Source organism: Scylla paramamosain, chromosome 30 (assembly GCF_035594125.1).
Source record: "Scylla paramamosain isolate STU-SP2022 chromosome 30, ASM3559412v1, whole genome shotgun sequence".
Taxonomy (NCBI): domain Eukaryota; kingdom Metazoa; phylum Arthropoda; class Malacostraca; order Decapoda; family Portunidae; genus Scylla; species Scylla paramamosain.
The window spans coordinates 9,056,615-9,076,614 of NC_087180.1; the positions used below are offsets into that span (position 1 = coordinate 9,056,615).

Below are 20,000 nucleotides of genomic sequence, written 5' to 3' on the forward strand. Positions count from 1 at the left end.
GTGCAGAAGCGTACTATCTCCATCCAGCCAATGAGAGACCGCGGAGTGCTGTGACGTCAGAGCGCTGAGCCAATGAGAGCGCCGTATCTTCTCCTGCCTCAGCCCCGCTCTGCCTCAATCTAGTTGCACTCATGCCCCAAAATGCCCATCCATTCTACCGGTCTATCATCGACGCCCAAGCAGGTGATGTCAATAGCACTCAAGATGATGGTGAACACGACAACTTGGATGAACTGTTGGAGTACGAATCGTAAAGGCATTGAGGGGTGGGGGGGAGGGGGGAAGTGTGTAATAAACAATGAAAGTTAGTGATACCTGTAATAAAGAAAGGGAAAGTTAGTGTTACCTCAAGATTGTGTGAAGTGAGAAGTGCAAGATACCAAGACACCAATATCATTGAACATAGCTGAGTAAAAACTAAAAAAAAAAAAAAAATACGAATCAATAATGGAAATGTTTATTTTTTTCCAGATGATGATTTTTTTATTTCCTCTGTTTTAATGTCATGTTATAGGTGTGTTACAGGGCTTTAATTTGGTGTATATAACTTTACTCTAGCTTTACTGTACGGCTATTGACATTTTCGTAAAAGTTACAAAACTTTGACCTTCATTTCTGGCGAATATTGATTTTGGCACTTAGTACTCTTCTGCCGCGGGGGGCCTCATATATACACACACACACACACACACACACACACTGTGCTAAGGCATTGAGCTAGCACATGTGGTAATGTCCAAATCCAAGGATAACAGCAAACACTGCGTAAAATATCTCCTAGTATAATAACAAATTACCAAGTACAGAGTAACCTAGACGGCCCAGGGGCCAGCCCCTGACTGAGGGGGCGCGTGTGACGCCATCTATGAAGTGAACGAAAACAAACGGGGAACGGAACGAGAGGCGTTGTAGATACAAATTAAATATATATTCATATATGATAAATAGTAGTAATAATGAAAATAATGGCATAAAGAAAATGAACTTACATTATATACATGGACATCCTAATCTTAACACACACACACACACACACACACACAAACAAATATATATATATATATATATATATATATATATATATATATATATATATATATATATATATATATATATATATATATATATATATATATATATTGTCACGATCCCGATTTTTGAAGGCCTCGAATACCTACCCGACATATTCGAAATCGCCAGCTATTAAACCTTCTCACAAACCCTTACCTTGGCACAGCACGCCAGGAACCACCTCAATACCAGATCAATGTTGGGTTGGAAAACACAATTATTCTATATAATGACAGGATATAATTATAATAATGTTAGCTTACAAATAACTTGTAGTACACATTAAAGGAAATTAGGGAACAAATTTCTACCCTAAACCAACACAGGATAATTCCCATACTCAGTTACAATAGATACAGGCTCTTATTTCGCCTTCCTTATTGTTCAAAGGTTATACACATCAATATATGACATTCGCGTCTCTTCACAAAGCACTAGAACCCCTTTACTCCTTCATAGGCAGCTGAAATATTTTCCCCAACTGCAGGGATTTCCCCAAACGCCGTCACCGCGTCACTAAATAACAGTCCCCGTATTTTACCTCCTCAAACCTCACAAGACATCACCAACATCACCATAGATCACCCATAACACCATAACACCACCCTCCAAAGGCACCAATAAATTTACAACCCTGCCGTGACGCTTCCTCTCAGTGTTACGTCACCGACACAACTCACCAACCAAATTTCAGTGGATAAGAGCTCTTGGTACCACAAAAGACTCACCAACCTGATCCTGGATATCAGGGTTATACCACCACATCACTAATACCTCCACACACCCACTCAGTCACCACAAAATCACCCAAACTTATCCCGTGAGAACGCCACCCTACCGCTCCCCTCTGGGCCTCTATCGTTCTCTCAAGAATTTGCTGACAATTACGAAAGCCAGACATGTGTCGCCTCTCGCTTCAACTAATACTGCATGATATAAAATTATTAAATAAGCCTTATACTAACTTACAACAATACTAAGAATAAAGATGATTAGAAGGAAAACGGAACACGGGGACACTAAGAAAATGTGGTCCTTTTCAGGGGTAAACTTTACCAATAACTTGTGTGTGTGTGTGTGTGTGTGTGTGTGTGTGTGTGTGTGTGTGTGTGTGTGTGTGTGTGTGTGTGTGTGTGTGTGTGTGTGTGTATATATATATATATATATATATATATATATATATATATATATATATATATATATATATATATATATATATATATATATATATATATATATATATATATATATATATATATATATATATATATATATATATATATATATATCACCAGTAGGATATGCGACAACACAGTCGTTACAACGTACAACTGCAATAACCCACTGAAATTTTAATGAATATTCAATCGGAATAATAAACCAAAACAGGCAAAACGAACTCGCCACTCATGCAACCACTGGAATTTTAAGAAAACTTCAATCGGAATAACGAATCGAAACTGGCAAGACGAACTCGTCATTCGTGCAAGCATTGAAATAAAAAAAATAAATAAAAAAATTAATCGGAATAAAAATTTTAAAACTCACAAGACTAACGCACTAGCTCATTTTCATTTTCAATCAGTTTCATTCTATTTAGCAATCCTCAGATTGTTCTTACTTTTAGAGAGAGAGAGAGAGAGAGAGAGAGAGAGAGAGACGCCGACAGTAACTAAATGTGTCCAATACTTGTCAAAACGGCGCGAACTCGGTGTGATAATGCGTGAAACTTAGGATGGTAAGAATTTAGGACTAGACTGGAAATTCGGGAGGGTACTGTATATATTTGTTGTGTTATCTCAAATGTAGAAATGGAAATGTGCTCATTTTATGTTTGTTTGTTTGTTTATTTGTTTTTCGATTTTTTTTCTTTTCTTTATTTCATTTTTCTGTGAAACCAATTTTTTTTTTTTTCCATAGGTTCTTCAGTCGCCATAACGCACATTTCCCATAACAAACGCTACATAGGAACGAATCATGTTCGTTGTCGCGTACCCTACTGTATATATATATATATATATATATATATATATATATATATATATATATATATATATATATATATATATATATATATATATATTATCCCGTGAGGGAAGTCACATATTTTCAGAAATAGAAGACAAAATCATTGTAAGTTGGAAATATTCCATGGTCAAATGTTTTGGAAATTACAGAACATTCAGATTTGAATGCGCTGAGAGTTTGCGATGGGGAGGGAGGGAGGGCAGCAATAGTGGGTGTTGTCATCTTAAGGGGGTTACTTGATTACACATCTGGATTTTCGTAAATAAAGATTTGATTAAATTCAAGAACGTGGTATATCGTTGTAACAAATAATTATAGTTAAAACATGGTGAACTCCACATAGCAACACTTATCAGCTGGACGTTGCGGCACGGTCCGTGTGCAGTCCTTTGATGCACATTCATGTTTAAAATGTCCTGTAACTTCTAAAATATGACTTCAAAATACATTTGACTATATAATATCCGACTTGGAATGATTAGCTCTTTCATTTTTGAGAATGCATGACTTTCCTCACGGACACCCTTTATATAATTTATGTCTGCGAGTATATGTGTCTCACATCTATAAACAAAACTGTAGGAGGCTTTTCTATCATTCATGATAGAAAGACTTAACAAAAAAGTATGTGCAAGAGAATAACGGCGGCCAGTTTCATGCACCTCCTGAGTGTGGTGCGTTTGAGAAATCAGTGTGGAACGGACGAGGTATTGATTAATAGTGGTGGTACGAGTAATTCTGACTATATACGTGAGGCGGGAAGGGAGGTTGAGGCGGACGAAGGAACGAATATTGAATGACAGGTTGTTATCTTTGAGAAGAAAGTCAGATTCCGAATCACCATTAATTGTTTGTTTTTGTGGTTATTGATCTTATCAAGGTGGTAAGTGAAGTAGTTCATTTGGGCTAAAAAAACTTTTTTTTTTTTTCACTGGACGCAAGAAGTGCTAAGTGTCCCTCTACCTTTGGACTCGTACGTTTTCCCATAAGTTCGTGTATGATCTATGAATTGAATGTTCAGTCTTTCTTGAATGTCAGATAGATCAAGCTGAGTCAGGACGAAATTATCTTCAGAATATATGACTCTCAGGGTGTTTGGTTTGTTTGGTATCTCTTACGGAATTTCAAGTTAAAATTTTCCGATTAATACTTGAGTCAAAGCCAAGGTTTGACTTGAGTTACGATGTGCCAGGACGATTAACATGTGTCACAGGCTTCAAAGTGTTGTAGTCTCGGGCTGGAGTGTACATAAGGAGGTAGGTGATGTGTACACGTAGGAAGATTCCTTGACTGGTTTATTGCGCCGCATGTACAGCAGAGATGCGGGATGTGTGTGTGTGTGTGTGTGTGTGTGTACGACAGTGTTCATTACCAGTGAGGTTTTGGGAGAACTTGAGCCTGATTAAGTCAGACCTGCGTAAGTTGTTGCTTCCTCTCCCTCCTACCCATCCTCGCTGCCCTTGTTTCATTATACCCTTCCTCCAGTTAGCTGCACCTTTATCTAGATCATTACCAAAACTGACGGACTCTCAGTTTATCCCGTACTTGCCAGCAACAAAAAAAGAAAAAAAAAAGAAGCACTAGGAGTGTACCGGTATATGTAGCACGACGTCCTTTAATTTCAACAGCATGCCACCATTTTCATGTTCCATTTATCACTGCAGGGAACCACTTAATGTCAACAGCTAGTAGCATTTTAATGTAAGCCAGCAGCATTACAGGAAGAACATTTTATTCAATTCAATTCAATTAAAGTAGCGTTATAGGTATAGGTATAGGTATATTCAGAAATATAAGAACATATGGGGATGCTGCAAGAAGCGAGTGGGCCATCATCCCTAGCTATGAATTCATCTAATGTTTCAAAGCTTTCTATGCAGACAACATGAATTTGTTCCAATTAGCTACCACTCTATCTGGGAATAAGTTTTTCTGTATCGTTTATCTGCTCGGCGATTAGAGCACCAGGTCACTTTGTGGAAGTTACCTGATTACCCACAAACGTACTTGGGTAGCAAAACATCCCAGAATATCATATCAGTCAAGTAGTTAATTAATTTGTCAGTGTACAGGTGCTTAAATGATCAATGAAACAGGTGGACTAAGCTCAGGGACTGGACAGGTTTGTACTGGATCACGGGGTGCTGTGAAATTTCCAGTGACCCAGCGATGACCTCACTGAGCGTTTCCCTTTGTGCCGCACAACATAAAGGGGCATTCACAGCCTGTCCTCTAAAGACAACCCTCTTCTTTCACATACAAATACATGCACCTAATTACACACACATCCTTTATGCAATATTCCAAATTAAATATGGCGACTCCTACACCAGCCTCGGAGTTCCCATTTAGGGAGGGGAACCACAAATGCCCCCAGGTCGGACTGTTCTTCTGGTATCGACCCTAAGTATCTTGACACCCACGTTAACTTTTTCTACATTAACTTCTGCAACATTCGTGGCCTTAGACCTATTTTTTAATCTGTAGAACACCACCTCTCCTCTGTAAAACCTTATCTTCTTTTCCTCAATGAAACAGGTAACAGAGGCAACTAACAGTAGCCCCTTTTCTGTTCTCTCCTACTTTTTCTATCCTCATTTTCAATCCAAAGCTGGATGTTGCGTTTATGTGCGCGACGATTTAACTTGCTCTCGTGCCCACGCTCTTCAACCTTTTGTAATTTTTCGCCGTCCTTTGACTACAAAGTCACTCTAAAACCAAATTTATGTGTTGTATGCCTCTCACCTAACTCCTCTGACTATAAAAATTTTTTTGACTACTTAACTTCCAAAGTGGAGCACATCCACCCTTTCGCGGAGATCTCCATTTTTGGAGACTTAAGTGTTCACCACCAGCTTTGGCTCTCCTCTCCCTTCACTGACCATCCTGGTGAACTACCCTTTGACACTGCTACCCTCCACGACCTAGAGTAACTGGTGCAACACCCTACTCATATTCCTGACCGTCTTGGAGATACGGCCAGTATTCTTGACTTTTTTCCTAATCTCTAATTTTTCTACTTATGATGTCACCCTGTCTTCTCCGCTGGGCCCCTCCGATCACAACCTCATATCTGTATCTTGTCCTATCACTCCAATCATTCCTCAGAATTCCCCAAGGAGGTAGCTCTGGCATTCTGTGTCTGCTATGGGGAGGGAAGGAACCTGAGACGAAGTATTATTCAGATTTTTCCTACTACTGCTTCAGTGCCAGAGACCCGTCTTTGTATGCTGAGCGCATAACAGAGGTGATAGTGTTTGGCATGGAGGCGTACATTTCTCACTCATTCTCTCAACCTAAACCTAGCAAACCTTGGCTTAACACAGCCTGCTCTCGTACTATACATAATAGAGAGGTGGCCCACAAAAGGTATTTAAGCCTTCCTTCACCTAAGTCTCATACACTTTATATTTCTTCCTAGAATCATGCCAAGTTTTCCCTCCAATTATAGTAAGACAAAACTAATTTGGCGGCTAGGATGGGGTCAAGGAGTAGGTACAGTCCTGCCACTTTTCCTAAAACTACACCAAGTAACTTCTGTGATATATCTGAAAAACGCTAAAAATAAGATGGAGAAATAACAAATATAATCATCACGTAAACAGTTTAATATCCCACAAAAATTTGTCGTTTTATATATATATATATATATATATATATATATATATATATATATATATATATATATATATATATATATATATATATATATATATATATATATATATAAAGAAAGGTGGCATAAATATTGTTATGTTGCTACGAAAATGTTATTCTCATTAATTTTTATAGCTGTTTTAAGGTGGGCAACTATGTTAGATATAACTATATTTAGAAGATTATCTGAAGGAATACATATGGGAAATGTGTTATTTACTTAATGGAAAGTATAGATTAAATTCATCGTGAAGGGTAATATTCACCCACCCAGCCTGATCCAGGCCCCGGTGAAGCGGTGACCTCAGCGGTGACCTCCTGACATGCTGCTTTTATTAACTCACATCAGGTTTAACGTGGCCATGTTATATTTAATAATACTTACAGGGTAATTTGAAGAAATATGAATAAGAAATATATAATTTACTTGCGAAAAATTAATAATGATAAAAACAAAACGTTGAACTCATCAGGAACGGTGAGGCGCAAGTGGCCTCACCCCTGACAGGAATACCCCGCTACGTGTCGCATGTGAGGCGACCCACACCCTGACCCACTTTGGCCGACAAAAACTCCATCAGTAGAAAATGTCAAAATCTTTCTAGATGTAACTCTCCTTGTGACTTCTATTCGACAGTCTTTCTTTGGAACTGGCACCCAAATGGACCTTTCTTTCCTTTTTTTTTTTCTGCACTTGGCCATTGGCGCTTACATATAAAAGATAAATAAATAACATCCTATTTCTGTTCTCGTATAATACTCCGGACACATATCCATGTGTATATGTGGTAAAATACCGTCATATGAATAAAATCAATAAATAGAAATTTTTGAGGAAGTGGTCGGAAAAAAATAGAATCATTGAACTGATGTATGAATTACCGGATGTGTGTGTGTGTGTGTGTGTGTGTGTGTTTCATAAGCATTATTCCTTTTCCGGTAAAAGATATAAGCATCTAAAGCTAAAACTTTATTCCATTGGTTTATCTTTACATATTTTTGTTTATGTAAAGTTTGTAAAATAAAAGGAGGCAAGTGTGAGGTGGTAAGGAACATAATGGTATCCCCTTTAATTTTTGTTTTCTGTAAAAGTCTGCTTCGGACACAGATTCGAAACTAATGAATCAGGAAACTAAAGAGTGACTCGGCAGTCCTTGCTCGGCAGTGGTGAGATGAGAGTTGGAGCAGGGGACGCGAGGCGGTGCACTCCTGGCATGGCATCCACGTCTGGTCCACATCCACAACTCTGCAGGTCTACCATCAACAGGTAATGAGTTTTAGGTACTTAATGTGTTTGTAGCTATATACGTAAGTTTGGGTTGTTTGATTTTTTTTTTTTTTTTTTTTTTGCATAATTAACTAGGTAGAACTAACGAGGGATTTGTAATTGGTTATCGCAAAAAGAACTACATAATACGTCGTTCTTACCTGACTGATTACGTCTTGTACCTGTGTTCACCAGTTCGCACATGTATGATTACCATAGGAATATTTATCTGTGAATTACGAAATGCTAATTATCCTTCCCGTTCTCCTCCCGCCGGCTCCCCCTCTTAGCACGTATTGCCTCCTTACGGTAGTTATCTTCCCGCTAGTTCACTCTTAATTAGCCCACCTCCTTCACTCCTTCCCCTTCTCCCTTTGTTCTGCAGTGTGTGTTCATGAAGCCGTCCTGTGTGAGCGTACAAGAAGGGGAACACAAAAGATGGCAGTGCGACGATTCTTACCTTAAGCACCAAGCACTGAAGCATAGAATGAATCCATAACCTGCTAATCAGTGGCAAATGTTAATAGTGGTAAATGGGGGAGCAATCGTTTCGGTGCAATTCGTGGCAGTTACGACCACCCTTTTTTTGTTTAGTGTTGGAAAGGATTATTTGTTTCCGTAGAAATAGATAAATAGAGATCGCTGCAGCCTAGGAAGGGATTTTTTTTTCTCCCCCCCCCACCCCGATCTTTCTCATTCCACTATCCCTCTCTCATCCTCCTCTCTCCGGCCGTATGATGACTTGTTATTGAAATACTAGCGTGAAAGACGCAACCAGTGTTTAGTTTTTACTTGTGCCTCTCAAACTACACACAGCATACAAATATTGCGGTCCTCTGCACGTTAATTAACTGCACGCTTTACTCTTTGTAGGTGTGTTGTTTTCACATGATCACCTGTTTGCATCTGTCCGATTACCGTAGGAATTATGTATTTGTGAACTACTAAATGCTAATTATCCTTCGCGTTGCCTTCTCACCGGCCCGTCCTTGAACGTGTTATCCCCTTACGGTAGTTAAGGTAGTTAATTAACCCTCCTCCTCCTCCTCCTCCTCTTTCCTTCCCTCTTCTTTCCCCATCTTTTCTTCTCCTCCCCTCCTCCTCTTCTACCCCCTCTCTTCTTCTATCCCCCCTCTTCTCCTTCCCTCCCTCCCTCTTCTTCTTCCCCCTTCTTCTCTCCCACCTTCTCTCCTCCCCCCGTCACCTCCGTATGCTTTGCAGCGTCTGTGTTCAGGAGTCCCGTTCTGTATGGGTGTACAGAAAGAGCGATACGAGTTTTTTACTTAAAGACTAAGAATTAAAACAAGAAGTCTGTAACCCGCTTTGCTCACCCGTTAGTGGTAATTGGGGTAGTAATCGTTTATGGTAATTCGTGGCAGTTACTATCATTTTCTTAGTGTCGGAAAGGATTACACATTTCCGAAACAATAGATGAATAAAGAGGGATTGCTGCAGGCTACATAGGGAGTATCCGGGAGGGGGTGTAGTTCCCGAGCCACGCTGTTATTGGCGGAGGTTACGGTACTAGTGCAGCCCCTCGTAGTAAGCATGGTCCCCCTAGAGGTTACTGTTGTATGCTGTAAGATGATGTTTAAACCCTCCATTGCGATACGAAACAACACTACCAGAAGTAACGTCTTTATAAACGTCTACAAAAAAAAAAAAAGGTGGAATTAAAGAATAGATTTTGCCATTTTTACCAATTTTAAAGATCAGGGGTGGCTACAGAACAAGTACAGATGTCTCTGTAGCTGCCCGAAGACAACTAAAGGATTTTAGACCCACGCGGTGAAGCAAATCGTTCATTGCATTCGGTCAAACCTGAAGACATACAAAATAAACATAAGATGTGCGTAGCACTACTAACCGTAAGTACAGTATCAACATAATGCATCACTAATTATGGATTATGACAATCAGGGCAATCGACCCCTCGTAATACAGATGTGGAACTCGCGTGTTTGGAGTCTTAAGGAGGCCTGTCTTTCCTGGAGTAGTCACACCCTAACTCGGTGGCGATACAAAGGAATCTGTCCCTCCAGGCTTCGTTCCTGCTATCCCTCGGCGCCTCACGCCTGCCCGTCTTACCCTTAGGTCAGCAATAGTTCCCGGGTGACTCATTCCTCTGGGGAGATCCCTCTGTGTCTTATCTACCCTACGCGCCATTTCATCAACTTTACCATGTAAACACGACCCTCGCTACCTCTCTGCAGCTAAGCTCTCCACAGCTAGTTCCTCTCACACAACTTCACTACTGCAATTAACTACTATAATGAATTCAGTTTCCTTAATCTCTACTCTAATTAACTTAGTTTCCTTAGTGTTACCCATGCTTCATATACTAGTTCACTTTAACTCTCATAACACAGATCATGTTATTTAGCACACTCCTGTCACCCGCTCAGGGGTCTTTCACCCGTTCAGGGGTCTTTCACCCGCTCGGTGGTAACTATACATACACACACACACACACACACACACACACACACACACACACACACACACACACACACATACGCGTGATTTTAATTTCGGACTCTTGTTGTATTCATTTAATACTGAATTGAGAAACAAAATTGTGTAGAATAGTAAATGGAGTACAGGAAAGTGGTTGTGCTTCATGGTGTGACGAAGGACATGAAATATTTCCGCTCAGATGATAACTTGTTACCTGTGTGCCTTACTTTTTGCAGGCGGAGTTTTCCCAGATGTGACTGACTGCAGCGGAGATGATGATGCAGAGGCTTTGAAGGAAGGTGAAGTTTCCATTCAATGTAAGGCTGTACTTGCAGACACCTCATTGTTGTTTTAGTATTTTTCTAAGTGCCACACGGTATCTTAAGACTAATTGTATATACGAACTGCCGTAATTTTGCCCTCCAATCTCCCTCATTTCAATTCAGCGAGAACATTGTTTTCAAGTAATGTTTTGAATACTGTGATCACCGTTCAGTCAGAAACATTCGTGCACCCACTCAGGAGATGACTTTGCTTGCCTGGTCACCGATGCCTATTGGGATGCTCATGAGGTGATAAGAAAAACCCTTGTAGTTTTGTACAGTGAAGTGGTCCTTCGCACAATGATCAGGCGCTCGTATAATCATATCAGCGGCTCCTTTCTTTGCTTGGTCATTCAACTTAGAAACCTCTCGCTTTATTTAAAATTAATTGTAAAGCAAATAAACAATAATAATAATAATAATAATAGTAATAATAATAATAATAATAATAATAATAATAATTTGTGCGCCTGGTTAGTGTTTATAAGCATTTGTCCTTTCTGGTTTGCAAGCTTGTGCACTCCTCGCACTGAGGCACGATCATCAGAATAATCCACTACGTATTATCACTTGGCACGATCTTATCCCGTGATTTCATCTCGGTCCCTAAAACTTGTGAAAGAACACATCCTGAGCAGACGTAAAAAAAATAACTACTACTACTCTTACGAATAATTGACATTGATTACGTTGACAAAATGTTCGCTAATAATGTCACGTGAAACCGACTCTCTCCCTCTACCTTATCAACATCTTTCATGCTAGCTTCACATAGCGATACAAATATTCAGTCACAGAGTATACAGTCGATCCTTCAAGTCTAACTGATAACAAGTTATCAGATTTTAAAGTATAATAAATAATTCCCCTCCCTGTCCTTGGTAATGAGTATGGACAGGTACTATTTAGATGCGCATATGTAGTGAGCAGTGGGAGTAACTTCCCCCCCCCAGACATCATTCTGGGACCGCACTATCAGTATTGCCCCGACCTTTAAGGTGCTATCCTTCTGTTCTGGTCTGGGATAAAATCCCCTTCCGGTCATGACATCCCATATCCTTCAGATCAGTTTCTCAGTGTTTCAGTGCAGTGCCCGAAGGGAAGAAGGGCACGACACGTGTGATGTCCTTGGCGAGGTGGTTTGAAATTAAATCTTGAAATTATTTATGAATGCATAACCATTACGTTGCCTACAGTGGTACTAAGGTATCTACATTGAAACCAGACTAACTTTGTACCCAGTGTGTTGGCTGTAACTCTTCGCGCTGTGCCACCTCAACCCTGGAGTGACCTGGCGTGGCCTGGGGGATTCAAGGACACTGGGGCGGCAGCGCCGCACGGCCTATATGCGTTGCCAAGTGTACTGCAAAATACAGTGTCGTTGTTCCATCAAATCGAAAGCCATTATAAAAATAAAAATAAAAATAAAATAAATAAATAAATAAAAATATGAGCGAGGTGTTCATATGCCTGACTACTGTGAACGCGACACCATTGTGGGACAGGAACAGCAACAGCCAATACTACGAGTACCAAGTCTCGTTCCACTATATCTAATCTTTGATCCATTAATCTCATTACCTTCCTGTAACTTCCCTACGTGCCTGCAAGAAACGGAGATGCATGTAGTGTTGTACAGGAGTGATAATAATTAACTTGGGTGCATGGTGCACCCAACGGTGCATTTTTTTTTTTTTCCGCAGTTCAGTTTTTGAGCTTGTCTCCTTCCCTCATAAGTTCAGTTTTCGAAGTCTAGGATCATCTTAGCATTCAGCCTAATTAATCATTGTGATGTTTGCTTTATCCATGAGTGTATTAAGGGCCACCTTCATGTTTCAGGTGATATCCCCTGCTAAGGGTGTTGTGGCTGCCGCTGCTGCCCCCATCCACCCATGAATTCCTGCAAGCCAACTGTCACTCATAAGACTGTTATGGTACAGTGAAATTTCAAGTGTTGCATGTGATTTTTAATAGCATTGATTGGAGGTGGTTAGTTAAAAAAAAAAAATGGTTTGGTTGAGAATATGCGTAAATATTTTACACACGGACTTAGTGCACATGTAGTTATTTGGTGCAGTGGGCCTCTACATACTAGTCACTCAATGATCTTGGTATTTTTTTGGTCCAACCTGTCATTTTTATTAATGATTTTTTGGGGGACATGGACTATAGTCTAGCATTAATGATAGTTATGTTGATAGACTCGGGCAGAATAAGCCTCACGCACATTAATCCCACATCCTCCCCAATAATCAAGTTACATCCTGCTGAGAGCAGACTCCAAACCTTGCACTATGAATATATATTGTTTGTAGTTACTTCTTTCAACTGCTTGTTTGTCCTACATAGATTTTTAACACTTGTTTCAGGTTTTCTTTAACAAGAGTAAGCACAATGTGGTCAGAATGCACGTTTTTAAATTCACACTATCCTTGGACATGGATGATGAGCTATGGTCTTCAAACAATTTGTTCAAATTAATTCTTCCTGTAATGATTTGTTATCAATGGTATATATATATATATATATATATATATATATATATATATATATATATATATATATATATATATATATATATATATATATATATATATATATAATCAAATTAATTCTTCCTGTAATGATTTGTTATCAATGGTATATATATATATATATATATATATATATATATATATATATATATATATATATATATATATATATATATATATATATATATATATATATATATATATATATATATAATTACTGACATAGTTGACATAAATACCACTAAGGTACATGCTCCACATTTTATAATCAGTCCTGAGTTTATACTGGTTTAAAAGTGCTTTGTTCTCTCCCTCTCTTTGCAGTGGTGTTTACACTAGTTATATCATATCATATATATTACATACTGTTAAATTAAAATGAATTGTAGGAAACAGAAATAAGCAACAGCATAAAGCAGCAATATACAAGTTTTGTTAGGAAGTTCAATTTATTTATTTTTTTTCCAGCATATTGATTTGTTCAATTTTTTTTTTTTTCCAGCACATTCTGATTTGTTTTCTCTAGTGGTTTTTACTTCACTTATAAAAACCAGTAATGTGTGTATCTTGCAAATCATTGTAGGAAATAAAACAGGCACTTCAGGAAAGGAACTGCATAATTGTAGTGCAAGGTTTCCAGTACCTGCTGTAAGCATTGAAAAAAATATAAAAAAAAGGCATATTGCATAATTAAAGTGGGCGAGCTTTGGCACAGGGTTTTTAACCCAGGCACATTAAAACCTTAGAGGACTTGCTCACAAAAAAACTTATGGAAAGTAGCATCTTAATTTTATTATGTTCCTTACTTAATACATGTTTATATGAGCTGTCCTCTTCCACTTTCAGACTGCTGCTGCCTAGATGGATTATTGTTGAACCACTGCTCCTGAGGCCTTGTTTCAGCTGGACGGAAGGTACAAGATCATCAGTCACTGGCCAAGTGCAACAAAATTGTGACCACAAAAAAAAAACCCACTGAGGTGTCAGTCCCCCATACAGTCAAAAAAAGTTAGTCAAAAATTACAGGACAAGTGTCTTGAAACCTCCACCTCCCTCTTGAAAGAGTTCAGTTATAAGGTGGAAATGTACAAGCAGGCAGGGAGTTCCAGAGTTTGCCAAAGAAAGGAATGCATGATTGGGAATAAACTAGCTAGTTAACTATATTGCATTAAAGAGGTGGACAGAACAGGAGTGAGAGGAAGTAGTCTTGTGCAGCAATGCCACAGGGAGGAGAGGCATGCAGCTAGCAAGATAAGAAGAGCAGTTGGCATGAAAATAGTGGTAGAAGATGACAAGAGATGCAACATGGTGGCAATGAGAAAGAGGCTGAAGACAGTCAGTTAGAGGAGAGAAGAGTTAAGACAAAAAACTTTTGATTCCACCCTGTTTAGAAGAGTGGTGAACAGAACCCCCCATACATGTGAAGCATACTCCACATATGGACGGATAAGGCCCTTCTTGTACAGAATTTTAGCATTTGGGTGGGTGACTCGGAACACCTCCATATATACAGACGGATAAGGCCCTTGTACAAGACCCTTGTACAGAGTTAGCATTCGGGTGGGTGAGAAAAACTGGCGGAGATGACTCGGAACACCTGACTTCATAGAACCTGTTTTAGCTAGAGATGAGATGTTAAGTTTCCAATTTAGATTACAAGTAAAGGACAGACTGAGGATGTTCAGTGTGGAAGAGTGGGGACAGTTGTCTGAAAGTTTTTGTCGAGTTGATAGAGTTTTTGAGGTACTGAACAATACTAAGTTTGCTCTGCCCCAATCAAATTTTTAGAGATCAGAAGTCAGGCATTCTGTGTGACTTTCCTGTGTGAACTGTTTACTTCCTGAAGGGTTGATGTCATTGAAAAGATGTGGAAAAGTGCAGGGTGGTATCACCAGCATAGGAGTGGATAGGACAAGAAAAGATGTGGAAAAGTGCAGGGTGGTATCACCAGCATAGGAGTGGATAGGACAAGAAGTTTGATGACAGGACAGATGCCTGAGAATGCCACTGTTAATAGATTTAGGAGAACAGTGACTATCTACCACAGCAGCAATAGAACAGTCAGAAAGGAAATTTGGAATCAAGTTACAGAGAGAAGGAAAGAAGCCATAGAAGGGTAGTTTGAAATCATAACTTTGTGCCAGACTCTATGAAAAGCTTTTGATAGACAATGTCTAAGGCAACAGCAAAAGCTTCACCAAAATCTCTTAAATGTTAGAGGATGACCCCAAAAAAACCCATAAAGAAAGCCAGATCACCAGGACCCATACTGGCGATCAGATGGAAGGCTGTGAAGTGATTATTTAAGATAATCTTCCTGTTGAGGAGAGATTCAAAAACTATTAGATAGGCAGGAAATTAAGGCAATAGGATGGTCACCCTTTTTAGGAACAGGCCAAATGTAAGCAAACTTGTAGTAAGAATGAAAAGGTAGATGTTGATAAGAGTTGAAATTGTTTGATTAGGTAAGGTGCAAGCAAAGATGCATAGTTTCAGAGAACAATAGGAGGGACACCATCAGGTCCACAAGCCTTCTGAGGGTTTAGACCAGTGAGGGCATGGAAAACATCATTGCAAAGGATTTTAACAGGTAGCATGTAGTAGTCAGAGTGGAACAAACCCTAAATTGAAGAATTCAGCTTTAGGAATAGATGATAAGACAGCAGTGGTGTGCCATCAAGTTAAAATAAAAGAGGGAAAGTTGAAGCAAAGTTACTGGAGATGTTTTTTGGCTGGGTGCCCAAAATCATGAGTGGAATAAAGATATCTTGAAAGATTTTGAAGAGTTTTTGGCTAGTTGTGAACAGTTTTCATGATTCTGGACAGAAATATAAAGCACGTGACATTCAGGTGATGGAAGGGTTCAAGTACCCTTTGTGGGCTACCTCTTTGGAATTAAGATATCTTTCATTGAAAAGAGTTTTTGGCTAGTTGAACAATCTTCATGATTCTGGGCAGAAATATAAAGCACGTGACATTCAGGTGATGGAAGGGTTCAAGTATCCTTTGTGTCAAGTATCCTTTGTGGGCCACCTCTTTATCATCTCTCTTGCATATAGCATGAGAACAGGCTGGGTTTAAAACCAAGGTTTGGAAAGTTTAGGTTGAGAGAGAGAGTGAGGAATGTTAGCCTCTATGCCAGACACTATCATCTCTGTTATGCACTCGGCACACACAGACAGGTCTCTGACACAGAAGCAGTACTCATTCCAAGGAAAATCAGCAGGATGCCTTTTAAGGTCCCCACAATTAGCAGAGGCAAAATGCCAGAGGCACCTCTGCTTTGGGGGATCCTGAAGAGAGAGGAGATACAGACGTAAGTGTAATCTGAGGAGCCCAACAGATAAAATATTATAACAGACAGCATAAGCAGAAGGATTAGAAGTTAAGAAAAGGTCAATGTTGGGTGCATCTCCAAGATGGTCAGGAAGGAATACAGGTGTCTGGGTGGTGGTGGTGATTTCTCATACCATTCAGTGTTCCTAACTATACAATAGGATGACATTTCTACAAAGGAGATAGTATCACTTACTTGTCTGGACCTGTCTCCCATACCAGACAACACCTGAAGATAGTAATATTGGTATGGGCATTTTGTCTTGCCTGGTATCTTTGTGGGATGGTCATGTTATGTGGATAGGAACATTCTGGGGCACACAAAGAATGTGCCATCATCAACATAGGTGTAATTAGGATTTTGTATCTCACAATCCAAATGTACAATGATGCTGGCTGAACAGCACCTTGTTGTCTTCCAGCTAACTTGTGATGGTCTCCAGGAAGACCCAGTCTTCCCTCAGGTTGTTAAGATCCATCTGCAATTAAATACAGCATCAAAAAATGTTAAGAAACTAAAATTTAAATATACTCAATAAATTACTGAATACTGAAAATCCATTGTTTCTCTTGTACCTCACTCTATTCAGCTTCCTTCCCACATGAAGTGACCACAGCAGAAGAGCTTCCACCTCTTGACTACAAGTATACTCACTCCTGCTTGTTCAAGCTGCTGCTACTACCCTTTCTTTCAATCATATTCCATACTCCTATCTTTCCACCTCTCAGGTAGTCTCTCTCTCCTACTGAGACCTTTATTTTTCTCTTACTCTAAATATAGCCACCTCTCAAAATAGATTTTTCTCTTACTCTAAATATAGCCACCTCTCAAAATAGATTCTTTAAATTATATATTCTATGCTTCACTGACAACACACACCTTCATACTCTTGAATACATTTTCTTCTGTCTTGTCACACTCGACATGCCTCTCAAAGAACTGAGATCAATTTAGTCTGGAGAATATCACATGGAGAACAGAACTGGAGGTTAATATGGAGTGACAAGATCAGAATACAAACAATGAAAATGTGTACAAGGTGTAGAATGAACACCTGTGCAAACAAGTGGAAAGGTGGAATGGGTGAAAGGAAGCACACTGAGATGGTATGGTCACATCAAGAGAGAAAGTATACAAGTAAAACTGTAGGTCCTGAGAGGAGAGGAAAGCCACCTGAAGGTGAAAAGATGAGATACTGGAATGTTTGTAATATAAGTGTTAGTCAAAGCAAAATGCTTGAACAAGCAGAGGGAGCATTTGGACAGGGAGACACCGAGATGTTTCTACTAAGGCCATCCCTCAGAGGAAGCTCCTGGAGGAACAAAATGTTAGATATAAATGGAGACAAATAAGTGACAAATATGAAGGCATATTATTACAGCATTACCTCCAAAACTTGTGTATATATATATATATATATATATATATATATATATATATATATATATATATATATATATATATATATATATATATATATATATATATATATATATATATATATATATATATATATATATATATATATATATATATATATATATATATATATATATATATATATATATATATATATATATATATATATATATATATGATGGACACTGGACAAGGGCAACAAAAATCCAATAAAAAAAAAAAGTCCACTGAGATGCTAGTCCCATAAAAGGGTCCAAAGCAGTAATCAAAAACTGAAGGATAAGTGTCTTGAAACCTCCCTCTTGAAGGAATTCAAGTTCCTAAAAAGGATGACCATTCTAATCCCTCAAACTACGGTCCTATTGCTTTAATTTCCTGCCTATCTAAAATTTTTCAATCTATCCTCAACAGGAAGATTCTTAAACATCTATCACTTCACAACCTTCTATCTGATAGCCAGTATGGGTTCTGTCAAGACTGCTCTACTGGTGATCTTCTGGCTTTCCTTACCGAGTCTTGGTCATTCTCTTTTAGAGATTTTGGTGAAACTTTTGCTGTTGCCTTGGACATATCAAAAGCTTTTGATAGATTCTGGCACAAGGCTTTGATTTCCAAACTACCCTCCTACGCCTTCTATCCTTCTCTCTGCAACTTCATCTCAAGTTTTCTTTCTGACCATTCTATTGCTGCTGTGGTAGACAGTCACTGTTCTTCTCCTAAATTTATCAACAGTGGTGTTCCTCAGGGTTCTGTCCTGTCACCCACTTTCTTATTATTCATCAATGACCTTCTAAACCAAACTTTGTGTCCTGTCCACTCCTATGCTGATGATACCACCCTGCACTTTTCCACTTCTTTTCATAGACATCCAACCCTTCGGGAAGTAAACATTTCATGCAGGGAAGCCACAGAACGCCTGACTTCTGATCTCTCTAAAATTTCTGATTGGGGTAGACCAAACTCAATGCCTCAAAAACTCAATTCCTCCATCTATCAACTCAACACAACCTTCCAGACAACTATCCACTCTTCTTCAATGACACTCAACTGTCCCCCTCTTCTACACTGAACATCCTCGGTCTGTCCTTTACTTGTAATCTGAACTGGAAACTTCACATCTCATCTCTAGCTAAAACAGCTTCTATGAAGTTAGGCATTCTGAGACGTCTCTGCCAATTTTTCTCACCCCCCCAACCACTAACTCCATACAAAGGCTTTATCCGTCCATGTATGGAGTATGCTTCACATGTCTGCGGGGGTGGAAGAGTGGAATCTAGAAGATTCCACTCTTCTAGACAGGGTGGAATCAAAAGCATTTTGTCTCATCAGCTCCTCTCCCCTAACTGATTTTCTTCACTCTCTCTCTCATTACCACAGTGTTGCATCTCTAGCTGTCTTCTACCACTATTTTCATGGTAACTGCTCTTCTGATCTTGCTAACTGCATGCCTCCCCTCTTCCCATGGCCTCGCTGCACAAGACTTTCTTCTCTCTTTCACCCCTATTCTGTTCACCTCTCTAATGCAAGCGTTAACTAGTATTCTCAATCATTCATCCCTTTCTGTGGTAAACTCTAGAACTCCCTGCCTGCTTCTGTATTTCCACCTTCCTGTTACTTGAATTCCTTCAAGAGGGAGGTTTCAAGACACTTATCCTTCAATTTTTGACTACTGCTTTGGACCCTTTTATGGGACTGGCATCCCAGTGGCCTTTTTTTTTTTCATCGTATTTTTGTTGCCCTTGGCCAGTGTCCCTCCTACATAAAACAAAAAAAAGAATGAACATAGAAGAAAGATGAAGAGAATGAATTGCAGGAGAAACATCAAGTTTTCCTTACAGAAGGCTGGAAAAAAATCTAGTTGACAGTCATCCATGCAAAAGGTATTCATGACTTAATGGAAATATTGG

At 39.1% G+C, this 20,000-nt stretch overlaps 3 long non-coding RNA genes across 3 annotated transcripts in view; 1 reads left to right on the forward strand and 2 right to left on the reverse strand.

The window, feature by feature from the left end:
* LOC135116231 (uncharacterized) overlaps positions 1-12,038 on the reverse strand; it is a 13,323-nt gene extending 1,285 nt beyond the window's left edge. The window contains exon 1 of the long non-coding RNA XR_010276213.1: positions 10,708-12,038. This is a non-coding gene — a long non-coding RNA (uncharacterized LOC135116231). The remainder of the gene's footprint in view (positions 1-10,707) is intronic.
* On the forward strand, positions 7,909-14,672 carry LOC135116230 (uncharacterized). Its single transcript, XR_010276212.1, has 4 exons — positions 7,909-8,023; positions 10,717-10,797; positions 12,643-12,737; positions 14,184-14,672. It is a non-coding gene; the product is annotated as an uncharacterized LOC135116230 (long non-coding RNA).
* The window catches only part of LOC135116228 (uncharacterized), a 7,666-nt gene continuing 1,778 nt past the window's right edge, over positions 14,113-20,000 (reverse strand). The window contains exons 3-4 of the long non-coding RNA XR_010276211.1: positions 16,870-17,152; positions 14,113-14,240 (exon numbers count right to left, since the gene is read on the reverse strand). This is a non-coding gene — a long non-coding RNA (uncharacterized LOC135116228). The remainder of the gene's footprint in view (positions 14,241-16,869; positions 17,153-20,000) is intronic.